The 26,203-nt window shown below is 48.1% G+C and overlaps 2 long non-coding RNA genes across 3 annotated transcripts in view; one reads left to right on the forward strand and one right to left on the reverse strand.

The window, feature by feature from the left end:
* The window catches only part of LOC143693107 (uncharacterized), a 29,979-nt gene extending 9,053 nt beyond the window's left edge, over window positions 1-20,926 (forward strand). Inside the window, exon 2 of the long non-coding RNA XR_013180586.1 lies at window positions 20,678-20,926. This is a non-coding gene — a long non-coding RNA (uncharacterized LOC143693107). The remainder of the gene's footprint in view (window positions 1-20,677) is intronic.
* Window positions 3,549-26,203, reverse strand: part of LOC129130715 (uncharacterized) — a 41,916-nt gene continuing 19,261 nt past the window's right edge. The window contains exons 1-14 of one of the 2 annotated variants that reach the window (XR_013180584.1): window positions 11,278-11,335; window positions 11,074-11,200; window positions 10,097-10,159; window positions 8,324-8,366; window positions 8,076-8,243; window positions 7,912-7,992; window positions 7,708-7,834; window positions 6,728-6,790; window positions 6,610-6,651; window positions 6,472-6,515; window positions 6,327-6,370; window positions 6,205-6,245; window positions 4,581-6,123; window positions 3,549-3,951 (exon numbers count right to left, since the gene is read on the reverse strand). This is a non-coding gene — a long non-coding RNA (uncharacterized LOC129130715). Of the gene's footprint in view, window positions 3,952-4,580; window positions 6,124-6,204; window positions 6,246-6,326; window positions 6,371-6,471; window positions 6,516-6,609; window positions 6,652-6,727; window positions 7,835-7,911; window positions 7,993-8,075; window positions 8,244-8,323; window positions 8,367-10,096; window positions 10,160-11,073; window positions 11,201-11,277; window positions 11,336-26,203 lie in introns of those variants that run through there. The other variant, XR_013180585.1, reaches the window with a different exon arrangement.

Raw genomic sequence — 26,203 nt, forward strand, 5'->3', positions numbered from 1 at the left:
AAAAATAAAAAAAGGCTTTAAAAATAGGAAAATTAAAAAAAAAAATTAATTAAAAAGAATTAAAAAACAAAAAAAAATCCGTAAAGTGCTGTAAAGTACCGTAAAAGTTCCATAAAAGGTCGTGTCGTAAAGCGCGACCGTCGTAAAAACGCACCTTTTACGACAGTCGCGCTTTACGACACCTTTTGCGACAGTCGCGCTTTACGGCACCTTTTACGACAGTCGCGCTTTCCGGCAGTTTTACGACAGTCGCGCTTTACGGCACCTTTTGCGACAGTCGCGCTTTACGGCAGTTTTACGACAGTCGCGCTTTACGGCGTCTTTTACGACAGTCGCGCTTTACGGCACCTTTTACGACAGTTTTACGACAGTTGCGCTTTACGACACCTTTTACGACAGTCGCGCTTTACGGCAGTTTTACGACAGTCGCGCTTTACGGCACCTTTTGCGACAGTCGCGCTTTCCGACAGTTTTACGACAGTCGCGCTTTACGTCACCTTTTACGACAGTCGCGCTTTACGGCACCTTTTACGACAGTTTTACGACAGTCGCGCTTTACGACGTCTTTTACGACAGTCGCGCTTTACGGCAGTTTTACGACAGTCGCGCTTTACGGCAGTTTTACGACAGTCGCGCTTTACGGCACCTTTTACGACAGTCGCGCTTTACGGCACCTTTTACGACAGTCGCGCTTTCCGGCAGTTTTACGACAGTCGCGCTTTACGGCACCTTTTACGACAGTCGCGCTTTACGACACCTTTTGCGACAGTCGCGCTTTACGGCACCTTTTGCGACAGTCGCACTTTACGGCACCTTTTACGACAGTCGCGCTTTACGGCAGTTTTACGACCTTTTATGGAATTTTTACGGCACTTTACAGCACTTTAAAGTTTTTTTTTTGTTTTTCATGTATTTTTAATTAATTTTTTTTTAAATTTTTCTATTTTTAAAGCTTTTTCTTTAATTTTTTAATTTGTTTTTATTTTTAATTTTCCTATTTTTAAAGCTTTTTATCTGATTTTTGAAATGTTTTTAAATTTCATTTTTAAATTTATTTTTCTTTTTTCAAAGCTTTTTATTTTTTTAATTTTGTTTTTTATCTAATTTTTATTTTTCTATTTTTAAGGCTTTTTATTTTTTTAATTTTATTTTTTATTTATTTTTATTTTTCATTTTCCTATTTTTAAGCCTTTTTATTTTTTAATTTTTTTTTAATTTTTTTTATTTTTTAAAACATTTATTTTATTTTTTAAATATTTATATTTAATTTTAAATTTTTCTATTATGAAAGGTTTTTATTTTTTAAATTTTATTTTTAATTTTTTTTTAATTTTTCTCTTTTTAAACTATTTTTTTAATTTAATTATTTTTATTTTTATTTTTAATTTTTCTATTTTTAAAGCTTTTTATTTTATTAATTTTTATTTAATTTTTATATTTAATTTTTTTATTTTTAAAGCATTTATTATATTTTTTAATTTTGTTTTTTATTGAATGTTTATTTTTAATTTTTCTATTTTAAAAGCATTTATTTTTTAAAATTTTTTTATTTAATTTTTAGTTTTTCATTTTTTAAAGCTTTTTTAAATTTTTTTTATTTGTTTTTATTTTTAATTTTTCTATTTTTAAAGCTTTTTTTAAAAATTTATTTTTTATTTTTTTTTTTAAGTTTTCTATTTTTAAAGCATTTATTTTCTTAATTTTGTTTTTTATTTATTTTTCTATTTTTAATTTTTGTATTTTTAAAGCATTTATTTTTTAATTTTGTTTTTTATTTTATGTTATATTTATTTTTTCTATATTTAAAGCATTTATTTTTTAATTTTGTTTTTTATTTGATTTTTACTTTTTAAATTTTCTATTTTCAAAGTTTTTGATTTTTAAATTTTATTTTTTATTTATTTTTATTCTTAATTTTTTTATTTTTAAAGCATTTATTTTTTTAAATTTTATTTCTTATTTATTTTTATTTTTCATTTTTCTATATTCAAAGCTTTTTTATTGTTTAATTTTTTTTTTAATTTTTATTTTTAATTTTATATTTTGAAACCTTTTTTTTATTTTTTAAGTTTATTTTTTATTTCTATTTTTAATTTTTCTATTTTTAAACCTTTTAATTTTATTAATTTTTTATTTAATTTTTATATTTTTCTATTTTTAAAGCATTTATTTTATTTATTTAATTTTATTTTTGATTTAGTTGTTATTTTTAATTTTTTTATTTTTAAAGCAATTTTTAAAATTTATTTTTAATTTAATTTTTATTTTTAATTTTTCTCTTTTTAAAGCATTTTATTTTTTTAATTTTATTTTTATTTTTTATTTCTAATTTTTCTATTTTTAAAGCATTTATTTTTTTAATTTTGTTTTTTATTTAATTTTTATATTTTTCTATTTTTAAAGCTTTTTATTTTATTTTATTTGGTGCTGCCCAGACCAATTTAAGGTGGTGATTGTGGTGGTGTTTGAGGGTCTTGCATTACGGCACTACATTTTATGGAACTTGTACGGCACTTTACAGCACTTTACAGTTTGGTTTTTTTTATTATTATTTCTTTTTAATTAATTTTGTTATTTTATTTATTTTTATTTTTAATTTTTCTATTTTTAAAGCATTTTATTACATTTTATTTGGTGCTGTCCAAACCTGCTGTAGTGCATTTTTATACTTTGTAATACTTTGAAGTCATTTTGTTTTGTATCCCCATATTTTTCCCAAACGGTTTATCCCAAACTGTACCCCCCTCCTTTTACCTGTGTTATCCCTCTCCCAGGATGAGATCATCCCCAAACCCCCACCCTGGCTCTCTGTCAATCACTCAGCCTCCCATCCCCTCCATCCAGAAGTTTCGGTCCAAATCGTCGAGTGATGAGCCAGAGGCTGGGAGTCAGCCCCCCAAGCCTTGCCCCATACACTCTCCTATATGTCTATCCCCCAGCATCCATCCCTTAGGGTCACTTAATGGTTGGTAGGATGTTATCTACTTTCAGTTTCCACCTCCCTTTACATGTGACCTTGGCACATCTCCCTGGGGCTCTTGGCAGGAACCCCCTCAGGTGCAGGAGCTCCTCTGGGACTACTAATAAAACCTTGGATTAACCCCTGCTAAGAGTCGGCGCTTTATCTTCTACCGCTGTCTCTGGTGTCTCTTCTGCTGCAAAGGCGACCAGCCCAGGTGCCCTCAGCACCCTCGGGGCACAGAGAGTGTCTGCCCTCAGTACCCTCGGGGCACACACAGAGAGTGTCTGCCCCCAGCCCAGGTGCCCTCAGCACCCTCGGGGCACAGAGAGTGTCTCCCCCCAGCCCAGGTGCCCTCAGCACCCTCGGGGCACACACAGAGAGTGTCTCCCCCCAGCCCAGCTGCCCTCAGCACCCTCGGGTGTCTCCCCGCTGTCGGCCGTGCCGGGGCTGCCGACTCGGGACCGGCCGAGGGTTCCTGAGAGGCTCGCACAAACCCGCTCGGCCGCTGATTGTGGTGGTGTTTGAGGGTCCCCAGGACAAGGGAGGAGACGAGAATCTTGACTCCCCCTTTCAGAAGGCTGAAATATTATTGTACGATCTCTATTATATTAAAAGAAAATGAGATATTAGAACTACACTAAAAGAGCAAGGAGACATCAGAAAGCTGGAAAGGAATGAATAATAAAAACCTGGGACTGCTCACAGCCCCGACACCGCTGGACCATGATTGGTCATCAAGTAGAAACAATGCACAGGAGACCAACCCAAGATGCCCCTGTTGCTAAACCATCTCCAGCCCACACTCCACAGCCAGCAGATCGTTATTGGTTCCATTTCTGTTCTGAGGCTTCTCAGGAGAAAAAACCCAGCGAAAGGATTTTCATCAAACACGTCAGTGCCAGGTGATGGCACAGGCAGCATCGGCCGGCCGAGGTCACTGTGTCATCCCTGCCAGCCCAGGTGTCACAGCAAGGAGGAGAGAGTTCACCCTGCAATACAGAGCAATACAACACAACACACATATTAACACAAGATGATAACCTTTTTCTATTTTCGTTACATGTGGATTTATTGTTACAGGACACCCAAAACAACAAAAGCACACAAAGAACAGCACTCATCTACCATTAACATCCCCTTCAAATGACACACAAACTCACCATCCCTCTCATCACAATGCTAAATTACACCCCAGCAATCCTTGCTCCTCGGGAACGTGGTTCCCAGGAGCCTCCAAAAAATCCTCCTGCCTGACAAAAACCCCGGTCCCTGGACGGTCCGCGCCCAAACTTTGGCGATGAACGTCGCCTCGCTGACCGCCCGGGACCGGGGAAAAAAAACCCAGCCGGGGGGGGGTGGTGGGGGGGTAAACCCGGCTGGGGATTTTTTACTCTAAATTTACAAATGAGTTGAAAAACCTGAAAAGCAAAAGTCACACGCACAAGGTTAAATCCAGTCAGCATGCGCTCACACACGCAGAGACGAGCAGACGCAGACAGACACGTGCTCTCACACACGCTCACACACGCAGAGACGAGCAGACACAGACAGACACAGTCACGTGCTCTCACACACGTTCATGCACTCCTCCCATTTAAACGTTCCCTGCGGCCCTTACTCGAGACGCTGAAGAACACGGTTCCACGCTTCTTCTGGCTGCCGCTCCTCGACGTCGAATGGTAGATTCTGGGGAAATCAGCAGCCTCGGGGACCTGTGAGACGACAGGAAGTGGTCAACGAGTGGCTGACAGCTAGGACTTGTCCCCGCTCTGACTGATAAATTTTCTACCCAAAATCCCATTATAGACAGATGAACAGTAAAGTTTTTATAACTCTTCTACCTAACTGTGACTATGTGCCAGGGCAGGGCAGCTCCGACCGTAAGCGGTACAACATAAGTACACACAATAAAAGCAGATGCATACAGTGCAAGTGTACACGCAGTGTAAGTACATACAGTATAAGCCAGCATAGGTACAAACAATGTAAGTACACACAGTATAAGTACATACAGTATAAACCAGTATAGGTACAAACAATGTAAGTACATACAGTATAAGCCAGCATAGGCACAAGCAATGTAAGCACATACAGTATAAGCCAGGACTTGAGAGAGGTCTCTGGAAGATTAATTCTTGAGCCCTACACCCCTTGGGAAGACGGAACCTATAGAACTCCTGCAGTCACGTGAGGAGGGTGTAAGACGCTCCCTCAGGAAGTCCAAGAGAATGGCGTGGAAAAAAAGGCACTACCAAAGCCGGTAGTGAGAAGGAAGATGGATGAGAACATCTTGTCCCTTTAAGACATTCCTGTCTCAAAGAGTAAAAATGCAAAGATGCTGGAATAAGGGATATCTGGAAAGGAACGTGAAGTAGAATATGGCCTACGTGGCACGGAATAGTGCCAATAAAGCGTCGAGACGTGACAAAGGCCTGTGACACGGAAAACAATGGACACAGACTACATAACACAGACACGGACGACATGACACAGACAACATAACACAGACACAGACAACATAAAACAGACACGGACGACATAACACAGAGACGAGTGGCAACTGCCTGGCACTGTCCCCTTAGGGACCTGAGATTCCTAGTGCAAGATGAGCCAGAGGCTGATGATGCCAAAGGAAAGGGAGCCCTATGACGATGGCACGTGATGATGAAACGTAACTCGTCAAAAGAAGTTAGTGCTGAAGCAGTTAAGAGGATGCTCGAGAGGCTCGGCGAGCCTAGAGAAGGAAGCCGACTGCCGGGTGACCGTGGCCGTGGCTCCGGACGCGAAGGCGAGCTCCTCGGGGGAAAGATCCGTGACGACGTCGGGTCGAGGGAGGTGGACGATGCGGAGCACGCGGAAATGTGGAGATGGGTCGGAACTGCCCTGCCCGGCAAAGGCTCTGGCGAGGCTGAGGGGAAACCCTCTCCCTTTACTTCCAGAGAGCCCAGGCCCCTACAGACCTGTCCCCTAAGCTGACATCAGATTGCCTCCTCTGAGAGTAAAGGCTATTCCCCTTCTCCCAGCCACTGGCCCCGACACTTAGCTTTTGGAAGAGGAGCGGACGAAATCCATCCTCGGTCGGACGTGGACGTTGAGATGCTCTCCGTGTGTGCTTCGGTGCTGCCGTTTCCAAGCTTTGGCTACGAGCCTCCTCAGGGTACCTGAGACAAAACAGAAAACCTGACTATTGCCCTCGACAACAGTAATCCCCAGGACTCCTCCGCACCGCTGCCCCGGCTCACCTCAAATCTTGATTTCGCTCCGGAGGCTGCCCGGAATATGCCTGCAAAAAGAAAAGGTACACGCTTAGCATGCTGCTGTGTAACGCTCACCTATGGGTCAGCCTGCCGAAACCCCGACTCACCTGCCCTCCTCCGTTCCTTAGCATGCCTAGGGCAGCAACAGCACCTGCAATGAAACAAAGCGGAAAAGCATGCTGAGATACTGTGAAAACACAACCTCCCAAATCTGACAAGGATGCCACACCAATACCTTAAGCTCTCACCCACCTGGCATAGGCGTGCTCGGCCAGGATAAATGGCAAGTGGATCACCTAAAATAAAAAAAAAAATAGGAGATGCTTAGAGCTGCACCAAAACTGAGACATCAGCAATAACAACTGCTTCTGTACGCTACTCAATGCTCACCTCGCCCACTCGGCCTTGACTGCTGCTCTCGGCCTTGACCTCCTAAAAAGAGAGACAAAGAACACTGCTGTAACGGCCACCATTTATGCTTCCTCTGCAGAGAGAAACATGGACTCACCTGCTCGGGGGAAACCCCGCATCTGGGATGGGGGGCTCTGCCCTGGATTTTATCCTTCTGCATCTGAAAGAAAGTTAGGACAAAAGTCAAAGAGCTGCAGGATAACTTAAGAGCTCCAGATATCTTGTGTCCAGCTACAAATCCCACCTAGAGTGCAACTACACCCCACATTACAAACTTCAAGTCCCCGGGACTGCTCCTATTGCACCAGGCTATGTGGCAGGGCAGAGCAGCTCCGGCACAAATGTGTGTGCAGACACCCGTGACACAGGACAGACAGGACGTGACAGACAACGGGGACACAACACGGACAGAAATCTCCTGGCAAGGAAAATGGCTGCGAGGACTGAGAGAATGCAAAAGGGGATGACCGAGGGAAGACCGATGGTGAGCTGATGAGGCTCAGAGAAACCTGGAGGAACAAGATGCTAACCGAATGATTTATTCCAAGAACTGCAAAGATGGATGTCCGAGAATCCTACAGCCAGAAGCCTCTACCTGCCCTCACGTTCTTTCCAGTCCTAGTCCGCCATAATGGATCCTGGCGGGGCACAGCTGTCCACACAGCTCAGAACAAGACCTGAAAAGACACCTGACCGGATGCTGCTAAAGAGACAAGAGAGTCTGATGCCTGTCTGAGATCCCGAGGCCAAAGTTCTATGGCCTGGGTGCCAGGCCGAGGAATGCAGAGATCACAGATGCTAACAATGATGCCAGGGTTTCTGACAGGCCCCTCATAGGGCTAAGGTAAAGGACATGACACATCCAAACACACATAATACACAAAAGACAAGTGACACGATACACACCGGGACTGCTCTGCCCTGCGCGCCTCAGCGCTGTGATCCAAAGTCACGCTTTGCTTTTATGGGGCCTAAGGGGCCGCTTCATGGACAGCCCCATCTCCAAAGGGGACTCAAAAACCCCTCCCGGTGGGTCCCTACCCTGCGCCCCGCTTTCATCCCCCCTGTGGGTTGTACCCCTCTACTTATCTCTCGCACAGCTGGGGATGCCGGTCCGTGTCAGGTGCAAAAGAAGGCATCCTCGACATCTGGGAAGTTCTTGCTGGCACTGTTGTTCAACAGCTTCCTGTTGTTTCTTAGTGAGCTACATGAAAGAAATGCAAATATCAGTGCATGATCTCTGCAGCACACTGCCCAAAACCCAACAATTCTGCCACTCACCGTTCTCCTAAGAATGCCCGGCTCCTGGGGCCGCACCCTTCGGCCGCGCTCCAAGGCTGATGCCATTGTCACGGGGTAAGCCTGGGGTAAGAGGAGATGAGGTGATTTGGCACGGCTGAAACCTGAGGGGACCCTCGCTCCTCCTCCCTACTTCCCTGACTCACCGCAACTCCTTGGCAGCTGCCCAAGGCCACCTGGATGGCACCTTTAAATAGAAGAGTTCAGGGCTTCGTCACCAGGTCCTGTAATGCATCCACAGGGCTCACACGTGCAGGGAACCCGGTCCATCGGCCGGCTGGTGACAGGGGCTTGGCAGGCTCCGAGTGCATTGCCTAAGGCACAAAAAAGAGAATGGAGACTTAGACTTGCCCCAGGAATTGAGACCTCAGCAACCAGAAATGCTACTGATCACCTTGCTCTCCTGAACTTGACTGCTGGGGATCCAGCTTTACTTCCTAAAAAGAAAGAAAAAGAACAGTGCTGAAACAGGGTCACCCTTGACACTCCCCCTGCAGAGACAAATGGTGACTGACCTGCTTGTGGGAACCCCCTCACCCAGGATGGGGGCTCGGCCATGGATGCAATGCATCTGCACCTGAAAGAGAGTTAGAACATATGTCAAACACCTGCAGGATAACTCAAAAGCTGCAAACACCTTAGGTCAATATAGGAATGGCATCTAGAGTCCAAGTACACCCCACATTACAAATTTCAACTCCCCAGGGCTTCTCCTATTGCACCAGGCTATGCGGCAGGGCAGAGCAGCTCCGGCACAAATGTGTGTGCAGACACCCGTGACACAGGACGGGACGTGACAGACAACGGGGACACGGCACGGACAGAAATCTCAAGACAAGAAGGATGACTGCAAGGAGCACAAGGACAGAAAATTAGATGACTGAGGTAAGATGGATGGTGAGCTGATGAGGCTCAGAGAAACCTGGAGGAACAAGATGCTAACCGAATGATTTATTCCAAGAACTGCAAAGATGGACGCCCGAGAATCCTACGGCCAGGAGCCTCTACCTGCCCTCACGTTCTTTCAAGTCCTAGTCCGCCATAATGGATCCTGGCGGGGCAGAGCTGTCCATACAGCTCAGAACAAGACCTGAAAAGACACCTGACCGGATGCTGCTAAAGAGACAAGAGAGTCTGATGCCTGTCTGAGCTCCTGAGGCCAAAGTTCTATGGCCTGGGTGCCAGGCCGAGGAATGCAGAGATCACAGATGCTAACAATGATGCCAGGGTTTCTGACAGGCCCCTCCAAGGCCTAAGGTAAAGGACACGACATATCCAAACAACACATAATACACAAAAGACAAGTGACACGATACACACCGGGACTGCTCTGCCCTGCGCGCCTCAGCGCTGTGATCAAAAGTCAGGCTTTGCTTTTATGGGGCCTAAGGGGCCGCTCCATGGACAGCCCCCACCTCCAAAGGGGACTCAAAAACCCCTCCCAGTAACTCCCAAACCAGCCCCCGGCTTTCATCCCCTCTGTGGGTTGTACCCCGCTACTTATCTCTCGCACAGCTGGGGATGCCGGTCCGTGTCAGGTGCAAAAGAAGGCAGCCTCAACATCTGGGAAGTTCCTGCTGGCACTGTTGTTCAACAGCTCCCTGTTGTTTCTCAGTCAGCTACATGAAAGAAATGCAAATATCAATGCATGATCTCTGCAGCACACTGGCCAAAACCCAACAATTCTGCCACTCACCGTTCCCCTAAGAATGCCCGGCTCCTGGGGCCGCAGCCATCGGGCACGCTCGGAGACCGAGGCCGTCGTCACAGGGGGTGCCTGGGTTAAGAGGAGATGAGGTGATTTGGCACGGCTGAAACCTGAGGGGACCCTCGCTCCTCCTCCCTACTTCCCCGACTCACCGCAGCTCCTCGGCGGTTCCTGACCCGGCACACAGGGCCCATGAGAGCGGCAAACCCGGTCCATCGGCCGCTGGGGATGGGAGCCTGGCGTGCTCCGAGTGGATAGCCTAAGGCACAAAAAAGAGAATGGAGACTTAGACTTGCCCCAGGAATTGAGACCTTAACAACAAGAAATGCTACTGATCACCTTGCTCTCCTGAACTTGACTGCTGGGGTCCAGCTTTACTTCCTAAAAAGAAAAAAAAAGAACAGAGCTGTAACAGGGTCACCCTTGACACTCCCCCTGCAGAGACAAATGGTGACTGACCTGCTTGTGGGAACACCCTCACCCAGGATGGGGGGCTCTGCCATGGATGCAATGCATCTGCACCTGAAAGAAAGTTAGAACATATGTCAAAAACCTGCAGGAAATCTCAAAAACTGCAAACACCTCAGGTCAATATAGGAATAGCATCTAGAGTCCAAGGACAGCCCACATTACAACTTTCAAGTCCCCGGGACTTCTCCTATTGCACCAGGCTATGCGGCAGGGCAGAGCAGCTCCGGCACAAATGTGTGTGCACACACCCGTGACACGGGACAGGACGTGACAGACAACGGGGACACAACACGGACAGAAATCACTGGGCAAGGAAAATGGCTGCGAGGACTGAGAGAATGCAAAAGGAGATGACCGAGGGGAGACCGATGGTGAGCTGATGAGGCTCAGAGAAACCTGGAGGAACAAGATGCTAACCGAATGATTTATTCCAAGAACTGCAAAGATGGATGCCCGAGAATCCTACGGCCAGAAGCCTCTACCTGTCCTCGCCTTCTTTCCAGTCCTAGTCCGCCATAATGGATCCTGGCGGGGCAGAGCTGCCCACACAGCTCAGAACAAGACCTGAAAAGACACCTGACCGGATGCTTCTAAAGAGACAAGAGAGTCTGATGCCTGTCTGAGCTCCCGAGTCAAAAGTTCTATGGCCTGGCTGCCAGGCCGAGGAATGCAGAGATCGCAGATGCTAACAATGATGCCAGGGTTTCTGACAGGCCCCTCCAAGGCCTAAGGTAAAGGACATGACATATCCAAACACACATAACACACAAAAGACAAGTGACACGATACACACCGGGACTGCTCTGCCCTGCGCGCCTCAGCGCTGTGATGCCAAGTCAGGCTTTGCTTTTATGGGGCCTAAGGGGCCGCCTCATGGACAGCCCCCATCTCCAAAGGGGACTCAAAAACCCCTCCCAGTAATTCCCAAACCAGCCCCCTGCTTTCATCCCCTCTCTGGGTTGTACCCCGCTACTTATCTCTCGCACAGCTGGGGATGTGGGTCCGTGTCAGGTGCAAAAGAAAGCAGCCTCAACATCTGGGAAGTTCCTGCTGGGACTCTTGTTCAACAACTCCCTGTTGTTTCTCAGTCAGCTACATGAAAGAAATGCAAATATCAATGCATGATCTCTGCAGCACACTGGCCAAAACCCAACAATTCTGCTACTCACCGTTCTCCTAAGAATACCCTGCTCCTGGGGCCGCACCCTTTGGCCGCGCTCCGAGGCTGATGAAAAAACAGGAACAGATGCTTAGAGTGGCACTGGAAAGTGAGACTGGAGCAATAACAACTGCTTCTGTACCCTACTCAATGCTCACCTTGCCCACCTCACCTTGACTGCCGATATCCAGCTTTACCTCCTAAAAAGAAAAAGCACAGAGCTGTAACAGAGTCACACCTTACACTCCCCCTGCAGAGACAAACAGTGCCTGACCTGCTCGGGGGAACCTCCTCACTCGGGATGGGTGGATGGATTTTGCCCTGGATTTTATCCTTCTGCGTCTGAAAGAAAGTGAGGAGAAAGGTCAAAGGGCTGCAGGATAACTTCACAGCTCCAAACATCTCCTGTCTATCTAGGAATATCATCTAGAGTCTGGCAACGCCCCACAAACTGCAAGTCCCTGGGACTTGTCCTCTTGCAGCAGGCTATGCGGCAGGGCAGAGCAGCTCCGGCACAAATATGTGCGGACACCCGTGACACGGAACGTGACAAACAGGGGGACGACAAACACAACACAGCATGCTTGTGGTGAGGGTCTCGAGGGGAAAAGGCAAAAGGGACCCCAAAGACACGCTAGGTAACACGGTACGCCGGACAACACGACGTGGACCGGAACTGTTCTGCGCTGCCCGCCTGAAAGCTGCCGTCACAAGTAGAGCCTCTCCCTTTAGCTGTCCTAAGAGGCCCCTTGGAGAAGATTGCTTTTCCCTCTGCTAATTTTTAAATCTGTCCCAGGAACTCCCGACCTGCTGCTCTCCCATTGTGCCATCTCCAGGCCGTGGCCCTGACTTATCTTTTGGATGATCGGTGATGTGGATCCACGTTGCGCCTGAAATGAGTCTGCCTCGGAGGGCCCCGTGATCGCCTGTTAGCCTCTCGGTCAGCTACAATAAAGAAAAACAAAACCAAAGTATGAGTTCAGAGGTATGTGGGCCAAATCCCAGTGAGTCAGATACTTGCCCTCTCCTGAGTGTGCCTGGCTCCTTCAGGCTCCGGCTTCATCCTGATTCCAAGGCTGTGCCCATTATTGTGAGTGGCCCCTGGGTTAGAGAAAGGCAAAGTGAAATGGCATTCCTGTGAGTACAGTGGATGCCCTTGTGTGCTGTAAGATGTGTGAATGCCTCCGCTCGGCTTCTAAAAGGCCTTGGGTGGGGGGCTCAAATAAACACCCTTTCTCACCCTGCTGCCTTCAAAACCACCCCCCCAACAATAACTCCTAACTGGATACCTGCTCAGCCTCCCTCTCCCAGTCACAATCCTCAACTCACCTGAAGCCTCAATCTCAAACATCACCTTGGACCCTGGGCAGATCCTTCTTGTGACACAATGAATCTGCTGAAAAAAGTGTTGTAGTTGACACAACCTGGAGCCTCTGGAAGCTGCAATCCTCCTGAAAAAAATACAGAACAAAATAAGAACAAAACCAGAAATTACAAATGCGCTTTACCACCCCTAAACACAAAACCCAAAATTGTGAGCTTAAATACTCCCTGTATTCCAGGCTGTTTTGTTCACACTATCTTCAAAGCCTCTGTTGCTTTAGATGCCCAGAAACACCTGCTGAAAACAAGCTGAAAGAAGCTGAAAAAGTCTCTTACCTGAAAAGAGAGGAGAGCTGTGATCCCAGCACATCCCAGAGGGGGAATGAAGGCCCTGAGCAAAGGCTGGGGTTAATATACCCCTGATGGTGCCCGCCTCTCGTTCCCATGGCACCCGGGAAAAGGGAGGGGGCCGATCCCACCGGGTATAAAAACCCTCAGAGCGGCTGCAGGTGTTTGGCTCCTCTGACTTGCTTTCAAGGGGAGAAAAGGGCTTGTTATAGAGGAAAGCTCTCCAGAAAAATATCAGTGCTTTTTTTTTTTTGCAACAAGTATTTGGAGCAAAAGGGCAGAAAACTGGTAAGAAATAAAAGTTTCTGTTTAGGCAGCATAACTAGATAAATTGGTAATTTGCTGTTAACTTTCATAATTATTCCTTAGTGGCTATTAAGTAGTATTTCACGTGTGTTTAAGCTGGGTGGGGAAAATTGTCTAAGTCTCCTTGGGACCTCTAATTAGGCCTAACTACATTGTAAGTAAAAATAAGACAAATAAAAGCTTTCCAGGCAGTGTAAGGGTTAAGTGCATGCCAGGCTCACCCTGCTCTGAGATACTTGGTCCTATGGCACAGAAAGAAGGGCTGTGAAATGTAGTTTTAAACGCTTAAAATGCTGAAAAAGGCAGAGCTTCCTTCCAGTGAACCCCTTAAACAGAGGAAATGGGGCAGTTACCTCAACTGAAACTAACACAATAGCAAATAAATAGTTTCTGCCCTTTAATTTATTCTCCTTAAGTTCTGGGAAAAGAAGGGTTTTCCTCTCTCTTTAAATCTCTCCAGGGATGAAAAAAGAGGGATTTTTCCCTCAGTTCAAACTCTTAAGATGGAGGGTACAGCTGGGCTTCTTCCTCAATTTAGGCCTCAGGACAATAAAAAGGGGCTGGCTACCCTTAATTCAAACCCATAAGAAACATTGTCAAGGTTTTCCCCTTCTATTTAGACTGGGGAATAATAGAAAATGAGGACTCCCTGTCAATTAACACCCTAAACAGCATAGAAAAGGCAGGGATTCTTTCAACTGAGACCATTAAAATTGTAGGGGAAGCAGACTTCCTCCCAGTTTGAACACAAAAAATTAAGGAAAAGGAAGCTTTTTCCCTTTTTTTTAAACCCTTTTTCTCCTAATAACCCCTCTCCTTTCTGGGAGTGCTGTGGAGGGTCTGGGGGCCCTGGGGAGGGACTGGCACAGTAAAAGGGGAAAGTTGAAAGCCCTCTCCTGGAACCCCACATGCTGCCTGGCCTGCTCAGATGCTGCCCCTTGGCAAAAGGGCTCTTCCCTTGGCATTTTCTCAAAGTGATGCTCCGTGCCCGGGTGGGTCCGGCTGCTCCCTAGTCTGTGCTGGATGCTCCGACCGTAGTTCCTGGAGGGACCCTTGGGATGCCCCCGTTAGCCCCTCTGGACTAGCAGTTCCCTGTGCGGGTGTGACTGGGTAACCCTCTGAAAGCAGCTGGGCACACAGGGGCTGCTAGACCTTGGAGTGGGCTTGAGGTGAAGGAAGGTCCTGTGAGGAGTTCCTTCCCCTGCACAGCCCTTCGTCTGCCCCTTAAACCATGGGCTGCCAGACTTCCCTTACTAAGTAAATTAACCGTCTTTCCTCTCTGTGTGCCCGGGACCGCGGCTGCCGACGCCGAGAACTCTCGCCGCCCTTGGAGTGCCACGTGCCTCCTGCGAACGGACGTCGACGCGCAGCGGGGCTGAGTTTGGCTTTACGGGGAAGAGGGCCGGCGCGGGATTTCTCCGGGAGCGAAGCTGCCCCCGCCGAGAACTCGGGCTGCCCTGGCAGTGCCGAGCACCTCCTGCAAACTGGCGTCGGGAGACGCGGGGGGTGAGTTTTTCTGTGCTGAAGTTCTCCCAGACCATAGCTGAGGGCATCTAACCCTAACCACAACAACTTAGCTGGGTCTAAAACTTACAACCTTCGGACTGGCGGCGTGGGACCCGACCCGCTGTGCCGCTGCTGGCCCCTTTCTAAAGCATTCCACTGCAGTCCTAAAACTCTGCCTTTTCAGAGGGTGTTTTCTCTGACCCTGACCGTAATCTTCAAAATATGCTAGAGACTCATAAAATGGCTTTGAAAAAGCCCCAACAATACCCTAAGTAATCCTAGAAAAGTTCCTTCCAAAATCCCCTAAATACCTTTAAAAGTCCTGGAAAAAAAGCCTCACAAAGACGTGCTCAGTCTCCGAACTCTACCTCTTGCTGTCTAGCCCACAGATGTCGTCCCTACCTTTTTGCAGTGGGTCTGTTGTCCTCTGAGGGTTCTGTCATTGTGCTGCTGTGTGAGGGTTGCTGTCTGGTCTCGCTGTTAGGGTTGCTGGGTTGTGCTGCTGTTGGGGGAAAAGGCTGTTTTTAGGGGGGCTGCCTAGGCTGAGGTTAGGGCTGGGTTGAGGGGTGGTACAGCTGTACCCTGCACCCCTGATCTCCACTGGACTGTCCAGCCCTCAAGCCCTCTCCCTTTACCCCTCAACCGGTCCCTCTGCCCCCCAGCCCTCAGCTCCTGTGTGTCACCCTTGACCCCTCTCCTTTGCCCCGCAGCCCCCAGCTTCTGTGTCACCCTACAGCTGCCCCTGCCACCTCAGCATCTCTGTGTGTCACCCGCTGTCCCCTCTCCCTGTTCCTCCCTCAGCTCCCAGCCTCTGTCACCCTCAAGCCCCCACAGTGCCCCTCGAGCTGCCCCTCAGCCTCCATGTGTTGTGCCATGAAAAACCCTAAAAAAACCTAAAAATTCCCTGAAAACCCCCTAATCTTCAAAATGTCCTATAAACCCCATGAAAACCTAAAAACAGCCTCAGAATGCTGTTAGAATACACTGGAAATATCCTACTTTTAAAAAACCCCTAAAAATCCCCAAAGAACCTTTAGAAATCCCGAAATATACCCTAAATAGTCCAAAAAGAGCTCTAAAAATACCCCAAAAATCCTTAAAATGCCCTGATAAGACCCTAAAAAAGCCTAAAAAATTCCCTCAAAAACCCTAAAAATACCCTAGCCCTAAAAAGTCCTCCACATACCCTCAATAGTCCTAAAAAACCCCCAAGAACACCCAATTCCTCCCCCCAAACAATTCTTAAAAGTACTAAGAAAACCCTTAAAATACCCTAACAAAATCTTTTAAAAGCCCTGAAAAAGCCCTAAAAGTATCCTAAATGTTCCCAGAAAATTCCTGGAAAACTCCTCCAAAAAAGCCCTAAAATATCCTTTTAAAGCCGTGAGAAAAACCCTAAAAAAACCCCTAAAAAACTGCTCAGCCCCCAACTCCTACCTGTCACTCTCTAGACCACAAACATCATTGCTACCTTTTTATTAGGCTTGCTGCCTGCAGCTGCTGGAGAGTTCTGGGGCTGTCCCAGCATTGGGGTTACTGCCTTGTGCTGCTGTTGGGGAAAACTGGGGTCCTAGGGGTGCTCTTTAGGGTGACCTTGGGGTTGGGTTGAGGGCTGCTGCACCTGTACCCTAACCCTACCTGCTACCCTGTGTCCTTTGTACCCCTAACCCTCGGTGTGAGCTCTCCATCTGTCAAGCCTCCCCCTCCTTGGCCCTCAGCCCGCAATGTCTGTGTGCCACCCCGAGACCTCTGACGTTGTCCCTCGGCCCCCTGGCCTCCACCGTGCGCTCTCCACCTGGTTAGGGGTGGTGTGAGGGGTGGTTCACCTGTCACCCTCAAGCAGCCCCCACTCTGCCCCTCAAGGCATCTGCTTCCCCTCACCCTTTTCTTGTCACCCTCAGGCTCCCCGCTCCCAGCCTCTCAGCATCTCTGTGCCACCCTGGAGCCCCCCATTGCTCCTAACGCCCCCTTCTGCCTCTCAGCTCCCCCCATCCTCTGTGTCACCCTCCAGCCCCCTCCCCTCAGCCCGCAGCCCCCTGTGACACCCTGCGGCCCACAGACGTTGTCCCTGCCTGTCTCGCTTGGGTGTTGTCCTGCTGCGAGAGCTGCGCCGTCCTCCGAGGGTTCGGGCTCCTGCGTGCTGCTGCAGGGGACTCACGGGTGGGCGGTGGGTGAAGTAACGGATGGAGCGGGAAGTGCGGTGGGACGGGTTAAGGCCTGAGTGAGGGATGGAGCAAGGGCGGGCTGGAAAATGGAGTAGGGTTAGGGGCGGAGAAGGGGACACAGCAGCAGGGGGCTGAGGTGAGGAGGTGAGTGTTAGGAGGAAGCGTAACTCCAAGACCGAGTCTGCAGCAACGAGAACTCTGAGTGACCTGGGAGTGCCGAACGTCTTTGGCAAACTGATGTAAGGAAACTGGGGTGATGAGTTTTGTTTCCCGTGGAAAAGGGATGGCATCTGTGTCCGTGGGCCTGCACCCTGCCCGGGACCTTTGATCTCCAGTGGGCTGCCACCTCCTAAAATTCCAAACATCGCAGGTGAGACAGGGGGTTGCAAATTTTACTCGGGGTAGAAACCAATTTTGGATTTAGCTGAAGTCTGCTGGTGAAACTTGTGTAGTCTGTTAATCGGTGTGCTTACAAAAAGGCCTGCAGAGAGAAAAAAGGAAGTTTGAGGATTCTGTGGGGAAAAAGAGAATCTGGGTTACCACCAAGTGCACGGCCTCGTCCCTGTGTGAGTAAAAGTTTGAGGTTTTGCTGGCAGCGTCGCCGAGTGCTGAGGGGTCCCCTGGTCGATAGGGCAACTCGGGAGGGTTTGCTTCAGGCTTTGCTTGTGAAAGGTGTGAGAAAAGCAAGCAGCTCTGAAGCAGATGAGCCCCCTCTTGCCTGTTGAAGTGTTGCATAAATCAAAGATAAACCTCAAGGTCCCTTCCCACCCAAACCATTCCGTGATTCTTTGCCCTGGAGGCCAGGGTGCACCTGTCACCGCATTTCTCTTCACAGAGAAAAGCAAGGCACAATTCTCCCCAAGAATATGTCTGGGATTCACATTCTCTGAACCTCAGAGGAAGGAAAAACAATTCTTAGCTCATTTGCTGTGCCTGTGTTTGTGCCGAAGTAGAATGCAGCGTGGAGATTGTTCACCCAAAGTGATGGTGTTTTGTTTCCTTGGCCTGTCGGGGCCAAGCGTGTGTACGTGTCGGGACTGTTGGGTAACGGTCGTGAGTTGTGTGCGGGGTTGAGTACTTGGCAGATTGGGTTTAGATGTAATGTATTATAGTATAATAAAGCAATTAATTAGCCTTCTGATAAGGCAGAATGCAGATTGGAAATATTTGCACATATGATATTAAAGGACACGTGAACCACCTTTCTGTGAGACCAAGACACAGGACTTGGCCCATCCCTAACTTAGGACACAGCTAAAAAATAATAGATAAAATAATTTTTAACCTATTTTTGAAGAACTCTCTAAAACTAATGGCAGATGATATAGCTATTTTATCTGGCAAGCTTCCGTGCAAAATTTCCCGCTGATGCTGGCTCAGACGGATGGAGGTTTGGGAGGAGGGGGAAGAACCAAGTGCCACGGGGCTTTATTGGATGAGCCTTGAAAGATTTCTGCAAGCTTCTATTGCAAGGTTGATGAACCTTGTGTTTGTTAACTTCAGTTTTGCTCAGTGTTTGAACCCTGCTTTATCTCCTGTGGTCCAGATGACACATTCACACATCTTTAGAAAATTCAGTGGGATGCTCTTCAAACAACATGTGACTTTGCACCAGTGAAGGCAGAAACTTGATGGTTTTACCTCAATCTATAGTTTTTCAATATTGCTATAGAAAGTGCTTTTCTGTGAAATGTCTCGTTTGGTTAGATCATGCAAATTGAGTGCTGGCTGGTACTGCCATAAGATGAAGAGTAAGAATAACTCGGGAATGTTTCATCATTTGTCTCTGCACTGGTCAGAAATGGTAATTTGAGCTCAACTCTGTAGCAATTTAGCAAAAGAAGTTGGACACTCAGAGGATAAAAATAGAAAAAACTGCATTGGAAGGATTTTTCCTGCTAGTGAGTGAGTTTTTACCTGTAGGAGCATCGGGGGGGTAGCACGGTCGGGACGGACGGGGACGAGAAGTCATATTGCTGTAAGCTGGGTGATATGGGGTAACCTTCAAATGAGGGCCGTCTTCTCCTAGGAAATGAAAGAAGTAACAGGTATCCATAGTTAATGAGCCTAGGATTTCTAGCTCTTGAAGGTCAGATTTATCAGCTTTAGAATTAGCAATGTAAGTTTGGTGTTTCTGGCTGGGAGTTGGAGATATGTGATGATCACCATATGGCCAATATTTATCAGGAGTAACATTATCAAAACCCTTTGGGAAAGGGAACTAGACAGGTTGAACAAGGTTTGTCAGGGCTTGTGTCAGATAGACGGATGGTATCGGAGCCTGCGGACCTGGCTAAAGCGACCCGGACATTCGTCTTTGGTTGATTTACAGGTAAAGCTTCTGTTTGTGCTGCCTGTGCGACTGCTTGCGCTGCTTGAGCTGTAAGAGCCCTTTCAATTTTTTCTCCTAGAGTTTTTCCAAGTTCATTTGCCTGGATAATTGCCACTTGCTGTGGACTCCCAATTTTGTTACAGGCATCCATCATTTCAGGCACTGTGGGTTTTTCTTTTCCTAGGGCTTTGATAACTCTTTTACATTCTGCATTGGCATTATTTTCAATAATGTCCTGTGTCATTATTGGGCGAGCTATATCATCGCCGCATTGTCTTTCTGCTCTTTGCGTTACCCGGCCCACAAATGTGGTAAATGGTTCAGACGAGTCTTGCCTAATCAGATTATAGGCTTTTTCAAAACTTCCTGCAGGCTGAATTTGCAAAAAGGCTCTGCGAGCCGTCTTTTTAATGTCATCTAACGCTGTTTTGGGTAAATTCACTCGATGATCATTCTGATCATCAGGAGGGTCACCAGTCAGCTTAGACGTGACAAGGGTACCAAGGTCTGCATCGTGTACTGTGTCTATAAGTGGCTAGTACCCCTGTGAGCAGCCTTTTCCATTTGAGTTCCCACAGCATAAATTGTGAGTCTGTGAGAATTATACTAGCAAGATTTTTACAGTCATTTGGTGTGAGTGTATGTCCTTCCAGGACTGTCCTTTTCAGCAGTTGCTTAAAATATGGGGAGCAGATACCACCGTCCCTTATTGCTTTTCGCAATTCTTCTTTTCGCCCTCAGGCGATCCCGGCTGCAGACCCCGCCTTTGGAGCACCCAGACCCTGAGCTGTGCCGAGCCCCTCGGGCGATTCCTCCTGCAGACCCCGCCTTTGGAGCACCCAGACCCTGAGCTGTTCCGATCCCCTCGGGTGATTCCCCCTGCAGACCCCGCCTTTGGAGCACCCAGACCCTGAGCTGTGCCGATCCCCTCGGGTGATTCCCCCTGCAGACCCCGCCTTTGGAGCATCCAGACCCTGAGCTGTGCCGAGTTCCCCCGTCCTGCCCTGAGCTCCATTCCCTTGGTAACCACAGCTCCGGCTCTCTAAAGGAATCACCTTATCGAAACACTAAAAGTTCAGGTAAAAGAAAGCCCTCTCCTGATTCTTCCTAAAAATACGGGAGAAAAGCTATGGAAGATAAAAATCCAAAAAGAATGGGATAAAGGGATGTCCTGGGGTGAGTTAGGATGCTTGTATCCCCATTCATGTGTTCTGTTAATGTTGGATATTATGTCCTGTACCTTTAAGACCGGCTCTGAAGAGGGAAAGTTTTGTTTTGGTTTTCTTATCAGCCTGGCGAGACACAGAAACTGCGGCTTTTGCTTTTGCTGCTTTTGCTTTTCGCTTTGCTCTCTCTCACTCTTGCTTGCTTCGCTTCTGCTTGCTTTTGCTCATTGGCTAGTTTAGCTAAACTGTCCAATTTCTTCCTAGACGGTTTCTCCTTTCCTTTTTCTGATCATTTCGAACCTGTTCCGGACTGGGACCTGAGAAACACCAAGATCCTGCACCTTGTGGCCTGCAGCAGCAGCCCCAGCGCCGGAGGGACTGAGAACAGAGTGACCACCCCCCAAGAGAGACTTTCTGAATTTGTCATCTTTTTCAGAGCGGTGCCATCCGGTATTGTTCATTTTGTGTGCTGGGGGGTGCTGTGCTTGTTAAATAAACAGGTTCTTTCCACTCCTCTCCGAGGAATCCTTCCCGAACTGGTTGAGGGGAGGGGCTGTGTGGGTTTGCTTACTGGAGGAGCCCTAATTTGGAAATTCTCCTCCAAATTTGCCCTAAACCTTGACAAAATCTTGGTGCCCAACGCTGGCTCGAGAGAGTGAGTGGAAAAACCCTGTTTTGAGGGTATTTTGGTTGCCATTACTCTCTGTTTGTTTGATGCAGTTAATAGCCATGCTTTTTGAATTCATGATGAGTGTTGGGGTGAAGGCTTGCATGTGCTTCTGGTCCCTAGGGTTTTCGAGATTTTAATACCTCTGTGGTCCCTAGGTTTATTTTCCTATCCTGAAATAGTTCTAGTATTGTCCCTCATACGTAGTTTTTACAGCAGAGGGGCAGTGACCAGAATAGCTATCCTGCTGGGCTTGATGGCAATGATGTGCAAGAAGTTTATAAACATGTTGGGGTCTGCTCCAGGTATGAATGGTTCTTGGCAATGGTTATTCGTCCAGTTTGTTAGAGGAGGAGCAGCAGGGAATGAGGGTTTTCAGCCTTTGCTTTCCTTCTTCTCCTATGAATCGGTTGCATCAGTAGTAAAGGATGTTCAGTTTCCCCTGAATGTTAAAGAAACCATCTTTCTGGTATTCAATCTGGTAACTTTCTTCTATACAGTCTGCTGCTTCTCCAGAATGAGGGCTGAGATTTCTAGACGGGCTGATGAGACCCCTGACTCAGTAGTAGACCCAGGTGTGAAACATCCTGAGTGGTGTGGGAAATGGGAGGAAATGGGCCAAATCCTGAAGGAATTCTCTGACCCTATAGTCTGGGATTTTCCCCATAAACAAATTCAGACGCCAGCTGAGGGGGGAAATATCTGAAAGAGAAATACCAGGATGAGCCTAAGGAGAGAAAGGTCATTGCAGTGAGCTGGGCCCTGGCTTGTGCTTATCACACTCTGTTGGAGACTGTAGGACAGCAGACAGAGGCAGGGGAGCAGGGAGATAAATCAGCAGCTGTCCCAGTCACTCAGGCTGCAGCCAACACCACAGGCTCAAAGCCAGCAGCCAAACCAGCCAGTGAGCCTGAGCCAGCAGCTAAACCAATGGCTGTTGCTACCAGTACTAGAAGTGGGAAATGCACGGACAAGACCAATCGACCAGTGGATGATGATGATGATGATGATGCAGCAGAAGGAACCTCAATGCCTCCTGACATAAAATCAGGAGTCAAAGCAGCAGGTGCAAGACCAGATGCAAATATTGAGTCCTTTTCCCTGAAGGACCTTCGTGGCTTACGGAAGGATTACACCCGACGACCTGATGAATCTATAATTAGTTGGTTAGTCCGTCTCTGGGATGCTGCAGGCGAGGCTACGATCCTGGATGGCACGGAAGCGAGGCATTTGGGATCCCTATCACATGATCCTGTCATTGACCAAGGAATGATGAGGGGGGCAAACCCTCAGAGCCTCTGGGCACGGGTCTTGGAAAGTGTTGCACACAAAGATACCTGTGTGCAGATGATCTTTATATGCAACAGACACAGTGGAAGACCATAGAGCAAGGGATCCAACGCCTGAGAGAGATGGCAGTGGCAGAGATTATCTTCGCAGACGATGTGACAACTAGGAACCCAGACTTGGTGCCACGCACGTCTGTGATGTGGCGGAAACTTGTGCGACTTGGGCCGCACGAATATGCTTCTGCCCTAGCCATAATGAAGCGGGATGAGAGGGACGAGACTGTGCTGGATATGGCAAGGAAGCTCCGAGCATATGCAGATGCTGTGCGTGGCCCAACACATGCCAGAATTGCAGCGGTAGAAACACGTCTGCAGAACTTAGAGGACAAGATAGAGGAGAATCATAAGAAGCTCAGAGAGGAGATTAAAGAAGACCTTCTCCAAATCTCGGCAGTACAGATCAGAGGTTCTGGTATCCAAGGCAGACGTTTCCCAGATGGCGAGAGAAGGTACACCCCACGAACAGAGCTGTGGTTCTACCTGCGTGACTGTGGAGAAAATATGAGGAGGTGGGATGGAAAACCTACTGCTGTTCTGGCACGACGGGTGCGTGAATTGAAGGAAGCCGCCAGGAAGAAAGCGGCTCCAGTTGCCCGTAGCCGAACCGCCAGGTATGATGCTGATGATGCCACGTCTGATCCCCTTGAAGGAACATCCAAGACATATGCCCAGGGAAAGAAGGATAACCAGGCTTAGAGGGGCCCTGCCTCTAGCCAGGTAGAGGCCAGGGAAAATCGTGTTTTCTGGTCTGTGTGGATTCGTTGGCCTGGCACATCGGAACCACAAGAGCGTAAAGCTTTGGTTGATACTGGCGTGCAATGTACATTAATTCCGTCGAGACATGTGGGGACAGAGTCTGTTTCTATTGCTGGTGTGACAGGGGGATCCCAGGATTTCACTTTGGTGGAGGCTGATGTGAGCCTCACTGGGAATGAGTGGAAGAAACATCCTATTGTGACTGGCCCGGAGGCCCCATGTATTTTGGGCATAGACTACCTTCGAAGTGGGTATTTCCAAGACCCAAAAGGACTCAAGTGGGCATTTGGGATAGCTGCTGTAGAGACAGAGGGCATCCAGCAATTGAACACCTTGCCTGGGCTGTCTGAGAATCCATCTGCAGTAAGATGTCTGATGGGAGAAGAGCAACGAGTGCCAATTGCCACCTCCATAGTGCATCGACGACAGTATAGAACCACTCGAGATGCTGTGATCCCCATCCATAAGATGATCCGTGAGCTGGAGAGCCAAGGGGTGGTCAGCAAGACCCACTCACCCTTCAACAGCCCCATTTGGCCTGTGCGAAAATCTGAAGGAGAATGGAGATTGACTGTGGACTACCGTGCATTGAATGAGGTGACTCCACCGCTGAGTGCTGCCGTGCCAGACGTATTAGAGCTCCAGTACGAGCTGGAGTCCAAGGCAGCGAGGTGGTATGCCACTATAGACATTGCCAATGCATTTTTCTCCATTCCTCTGGCAGCAGAATGCAGGCCTCAGTTTGCTTTCACGTGGAGGGGAGTGCAGTATACCCGGAACCGGCTGCCCCAGGGATGGAAGCACAGTCCTACCATCTGCCATGGACTGATCCAGACTGCCCTGGAAAGAGGTGAGGCTCCAGAACATCTGCAATATATTGATGACATCATTGTGTGGGGGAACACAGCTGTGGAAGTGTTTGAGAAAGGAAAGGAAATCATCCAAATCCTCCTGGGAGCTGGTTTCACCATTAAAAAGAGCAAAGTAAAGGGACCAGCTGGTGAGATTCAGTTCCTGGGAGTGAAGTGGCAAGATGGACGGCGTCAGATTCCTACAGACGTCATCAACAAGATCACAGCAATGTCTCCACCCACCAATAAGAAAGACACAAGCTTTCCTAGGTGCCATAGGCTTTTGGAAGATGGACATTCCTGAGTATAGTCAGATCGTGAGCCCTCTTTACCTGGTCACCCGCAAGAAGAAGACTTTCCACGGGGGCCCTGAGCAGCAACAAGCCTTTGCCCAGATCCAGCAGGAGATGGTTCATGCAGTAGCTCTTGGCCCAGTCAGGATGAGACCAGATGTGAAGAACATGCTCTATTCTGCAGCTGGGTACAATGGCTTGTCCTGGAGCCTTTGGCAGAAGGGGCCTGGGGAGACTCGGGGTCGACCACTGGGATTTTGGAGTCGAGGCTACAGAGGCTCTGAGGCCAACTACACTCCCACAGAGAAGGAAATCTTGGCTGCCTATGAAGGAGTCCAAGCTGCCTCAGAGATGATTGGTACAGAAGCGCGACTCCTCCTGGCACCCCGACTACCGGTGCTGGGGTGGATGTTCAAAGGCAAGGTTCCTTCCGCTCACCATGCCACCAGTGCCGCATGGAGCAAGTGGATTGCTCTTATCACTCAGCGCGCCCCTATAGATAAACTGAATCGCCCTGGGATTTTGGAGGTAATTACAAATTGGCCCGAAGGTGAGAATTTTGGTGTCACAGATGAAGAACAAGAACCAGTGACACGGGCTGAAGAGGCTCCTCCATATAACCAACTGCCCCCAGAGGAAACACGCTATGCTCTTTTCACTGACAGTTCCTGTCGCATCTTAGGGATAAACCGGAAATGGAAAGCAGCCGTATGGAGCCCCACACGACAGGTTGCACAAGATACCGAAGGAGAAGGTGGATCGAGTCAACTTGCAGAACTCAAAGCCGTTCAACTGGCCCTGGACATTGCAGAAAGAGAGAAATGGCCAAAGCTCTACCTCTACACTGATTCATGGATGATAGCCAATGCTCTGTGGGGATGGCTGGAGAAGTGGAAAAAGGCTAACTGGCAGCGTAGAGGAAAACCAATTTGGGCTGCTGATGAGTGGAAAGATATTGCTACCAGGGTAGGGAGGCTACCTGTGAAAGTCCGCCATGTAGATGCCCATGTCCCCAAGAGTAGAGCCAATGAGGAGCACCAAAACAATGAGCAGGTAGACCAGGCAGCAAAGATAGGGGTGTCAAAGATAGACCTAGATTGGGAACACAAGGGAGAGTCATTCCTAGCTCGATGGGCCCATGATGCCTCAGGCCATCAGGGCAGAGATGCCACCTATAAGTGGGCAAGAGACCGAGGGCTGGATTTAACCATGGACAGTATTTCACAGGTTATCCATGACTGTGAGACGTGTGCTGCCATCAAGCAGGCCAAGCGAGTGAAGCCCCTGTGGTACGGTGGGCAGTGGTCCAAGTACAAGTATGGGGAGGCCTGGCAGATTGACTCCATCCCACTGCCCCAGACACGCCAGGGCAAGCGCTACGTGCTGACCATGGTGGAAGCCACCACTGGATGGTTGGAAACCTACCCTCTGTCTCATGCTACTGCCCGGAACACCATCCTGGGCCTAGAAAACCAAATCCTGTGGAGACATGGTACCCCTGAGAGGCTTGAGTCAGACAATGGGACTCATTTCAAGAACAGCCTTATCAGCACCTGGGCTAGCGAACATGGCATTGAGTGGGTGTACCATATCCCCTACCATGCACCAGCTGCAGGCAAAGTGGAGAGGTACAATGGACTACTAAAAACCCAGCTGAAAGCTTTGGGTGGGGGATCTTTCAAAAATTGGGAGCAGCATTTAGCAAAGGCCACCTGGTTAGTTAACACCCGAGGTTCCACCAACCGAGCAGGTCCTGCCCGGTCTGAGTCCCTGAATGTAATAGATGGAGATAAAGTCCCAGTGGTACGTGTCAGAGGTTTGTTAGGGAAGACTGTGTGGGTCAATTCTGCCTTGAGTACAGACAAACCCATTCG

The sequence above is a fragment of the Agelaius phoeniceus genome, unplaced genomic scaffold, assembly GCF_051311805.1.
Source record: "Agelaius phoeniceus isolate bAgePho1 unplaced genomic scaffold, bAgePho1.hap1 Scaffold_283, whole genome shotgun sequence".
In the NCBI taxonomy this organism is placed as follows: Eukaryota; Metazoa; Chordata; class Aves; order Passeriformes; family Icteridae; genus Agelaius; species Agelaius phoeniceus.